We start from the raw sequence: 4553 nt of genomic DNA on the forward strand, positions 1-4553 counted from the left end.
TATTGGTCTTCCTGATTTAAACCTTTCTCCTTTTGAAACCACAATTTACACTGTTACCATTGTGATTGTCCTAAAGTATAGGTCCAGTAATGTTTCTTCTCTACTAGAGACTCACAGTTATGTCCACCCTCAAATAAGTCCTACTTTCGGGCTTCTGAATTCTTAATACAATTACAATAAATAATCATTAAATCCTCAGAAAAATTCTAAATTCTGCAGGATTTTTGTGAACATGACCTCTTAGGTCATAAAATGTCCACAAATTATTTTTCATTTTAGTTATATATTACTTGCAATATTCTATACTCCAGTTGAAATAATTGCTAATGCTTTATCTCAGCTCTGTGCCTTTTTATTATGTCCTTCACTCCATGTCACATAGAGTTTGCCATTCTATTTTCCAATGTTAGCCTGTGTCTACATGCACACACAATCTGATTCTATCCTAGTTTCAGCAGATTACCCTCTCTATCATCCCCATCCTCTCACTAACTTTCATTAATTTTTTCCTGTCTTTTGACTTATTCCCTATTTATTCCCAACAATAAACATGCCCATATTTTTCACAGACTTAAAAAAATAAGATTCATAAGTTCCCACTAGTTAGCACCCTGCATATTATTTCCTATCTCTCCTCTTTGAGTGATAAAAATAAATATGTCAACAATCAAAATATTCACTTCCTTTCTTTTGAATACTCTAACTCTTTTTTGCCTAAATTCTAAACATCTTTCTGCTGGAAATTTTGTACAAAGGTTCCATTGATCTCTTAATGGCCAAATCTAATAGCCTTTACTTAATCCTCACTCTTTCTGAGAGCTTTTAAAACTATAATATACTTAATCACTCTCTACTCTCTCAATTTTCAGAAGACTATTCTCTTTTGTTTCTCTTACCTCTTTCATCACTCTTTTTTTTTTTGGCAGGGTGCAGCTAATATCTTAGGCTTACCCTTATACCTAGCCTTCTTTTCTTCTTACTGTGTACTATTTTGCTTGTTGATCTCTTCTAATACCATGGCTTTAATTATCATCATTTTGCTGATGATCCCCACATCTACCTATTCTATCCTAACCTCTCTGTTTACCTCCAATTTCTCATCTCCAGTTGCCTTTCAGACATCTTAAACTTGATGTCCAGTAGATATATTATACTCAATATATCCAAAATGAAATTCATTATCTCCTTTCCCCCACCCCCATTTCTACCCTCTTATTCCTTATTATTGCCCTGGGTAGGGACTGGAAACATCCAGCCTGAAAGTTCTTTCAAATCATTTACTTTGACACTGACATAGCAACTGTAGGCAGGTTTCAAAATTCAATAAATGTAGGAGATTTTTAGGGGCAAATTAAATTTTTGATCAAATATAGTGGGCTAATTTTTAAGTTGATAATTTTGTATGACTCATGAATGATACTATAAACATCCAAATGACACTTGGTGAAAAAAGGTTTCCCAGCTGTTCTAGGGAAACACCATCCTCCCAATTCCCCAGGTTTGCAAGCCAAATATCATGCTTGACACCTTAACATCTCACTGATCATATCCAATCTATTGCTAAGGGTTTGCAGCATCTCTCAAAAATATTGCGTGAAAGACCATAGTCACCACTTCAATGCGTTTTAATTGATATTTTCTTTTTCCAAATGGATGTTTATTATCATTTAATATTCATCCATATGCATATATATGTATATATATATATATATATATATATATATATATATTTAAGTTACAAAATATCCTTCCACTCTTCCTTCCTATCCCCTTCCCCTCAGTGGTAGTCAGGTTAATATTGTGCAATCACATTTATGTTAAACATGCTTACAGGTTAATCATTTTTTGGTATGAGGAATTAAGATTAAGGGAAAGAAATACATAAGAGATATTTTTTTAGGTGGTGCAGTGGATAGAGCACCAGCCCTGGAGTCAGGGGACCTAAGTTCAAATCTGGCCTCAGATACTTAATAATTGCTAACTGTGTGGCCTTGGGCAAGCCACTTAACCCCATTGCCTTGAAAAAAATCTAAAAAAAGTAAATTTAATGATCAGATTCTGAAGGATTTTGTTTTGTTTTGTTTTGCTTTTCTTTTTCTGGATGGGGATAGCATTGTCCCTAGCTAATAGAGTCATTTTAGTTCTTTGAACTGCAGAGAACAATTCTATCCATCAGAGCTGATTATCTCACGATGTTGTTAATGTATACATTGTTATCTTGGTTCTGCTCCCTTTGCTCAGCATCAGATCTTATAATACATTCCATGTTTCTCTAGAGTCTGACCATTCATGGTTTCTCATAGAACAAAAGTGTACTGTAATATTCATATACCATAACTCGTTTAACCATTCCCCAATTAATGGGCATCCCCTCAATTTCCAATTCTTTGCCATTAAAAAAGAGTTGCTATGTATGAATATTTTGGAATATATGTGACTTTCCCCACTTTTTTATGATTTCTGCTGTATATAGGTCTAGAATAGGAATTGCTAAGTCAAAGGGTATGAACAATTTTATCCTCTTTGGGCATAGTTTCATATTGCTCTCCAGAATGGTTGAATCACTTCACAACTCCATGCACAATCCTCTTACAACGTCTCCAATATTGATCATTTCCCCTTTTTTGTCATCTCAGTCAGTCTCATAGGTGTGAGGTGGTACTCATAACTGTTTAAATTTGCATTTCCCTAATTAATAATGATTTGGAGAATTTTATATGATTATATAAAGCTTCAATTTCTTAATTTAAAAACTGTCTTCATATTCTTTGACCATTTATCAACTGGAAAATGATTTGCAACTTTATAAATCTTCATATATTTTAGAAATGAGATCTTTATCAGAACTTCTAGTTGTGAACATTGTTTCCTAGCTTTCTGCTTTCCTTCTAATTTTGGCATCATTGTTTTTTTTTTAGTGAAAACCCTTTTTTAATTTATTATAGTCAAAAATCATAAATTTTGCAGTTTATAAGTACTTTTTTTCTTGTTTGATCATAAATTTGTCCCCTTTCCAGAGATTTGATAGAATATTTCTTGGTCTATTAATTTATCTATGGTGTCACTCTTTATGACCTCATTTTGGTATAGGGCATGAGATGTGGGTATATGCCTACCATACTATTTTCTAGTTTTCCCATCAATGTTTGCCAAACAGTGAGTTCTTATCCCAAAAGCTAATATCTTTGAGTTTGTCAAACAGTACATTATTTTAGTCATTTACTACTATTGCTTTTGGACATATCCTAATCCTCTCATTCATTACTCTAGTTTTTAATCAGTACCAGACAGTTCCATTATAGCATAGTTTTATATCCGATGGAGGCAGACCACATTCCTTTATAGTTTTTTTTAAACAGTTCCCTTGCTATTCTTGACCTTTTGTTGCTCCAGATGAATTTTGTTACTATTTTTTTGCTAGCTTGGTAAAGTAGTCATTTTGAAGTTTGATTGGTATGGCACGGAATAAGTAATTTAATTTGGGCAGACTTGTTATTTTTTATTATATTAGTTATACCTAACCATGGGTATTTTCCCCAATTATTTAGATAAGACTTTATTTGGGTGAGAAATACTTTATAATTGTGTTAATACAGTTTCTACATTTGTATGGGAGGTAGATTCCCAAGTATTAAATGTTATCTAGTTACTTTAAATGGTATTTCCCTTTCTATCTCTTGTTCTTAGGCTTTGTTGTTCATATATAGAAAGTTTATTTTATATCCTGCTACTTTGCTGAATTTATTAATTGTTTTAAGGTGTTTTTTTAGATGATTTTCTTGGGTTCTCTAAATTTACCAACAGATCATCTGCCAAGAGTTAAAATTTTGTTTCTTCATTGCCAATTTTTATTCCTTTAATTGCTTTTTCTTCTCTTATTGCTAGAGCTGACATTTCTAATACTAAATTGATTAGTAATGGTGTTACTTGGCATCTTTGTTTCACTCCTGATTTTATTGGAAATGCTTTGAGTTTATCCCCATTACATATGATACTTGTTGGTTCATCACTTCGATGCTGACTCTCATCTCCTCATATCGGGACTATTGTAATAGTCTTCATTAAATCTATCTCAATTCTAAGTCATTCTCTATTCAGTCAATAAAGTGATTTTCCTAAAATACTCATCCAATCATTTTAATCTCCTACTCTATAGACTCTAGGGACTTTCTGTTGCCTCCAGGATTATATACAAAATTTTCTAATTGATATTAAAAAAAAAACTTTCAAAACCTAACCTCATTGTATTTCTCTAGTCTTCTTACAGTCTCCTTCTTGGATTCTTTGATCTAATAACAATAAACATCTTGCTATTACACATAAAAAGTATTCTTCAATTTAGGTAATTTTCCTACCTGTACCCCATGTCTAAAATACTTTCCAAACTCTTCTCCACCTACTGACTTTCCAGGATTCCTTTAAATTCCAATGAAATTCTCATCAAGAAAACTTTCTGGGCTCCTTTTGGTTCCAGTGCCTTCCCTCTGGTAATATTTCCTATTTAACATACATATATAACTTGCTTTGTATATATTTGTTTATTTTGAGCAAAT

Source organism: Macrotis lagotis, chromosome 6 (genome assembly GCF_037893015.1).
Source record: "Macrotis lagotis isolate mMagLag1 chromosome 6, bilby.v1.9.chrom.fasta, whole genome shotgun sequence".
NCBI classification, from domain to species: domain Eukaryota; kingdom Metazoa; phylum Chordata; class Mammalia; order Peramelemorphia; family Peramelidae; genus Macrotis; species Macrotis lagotis.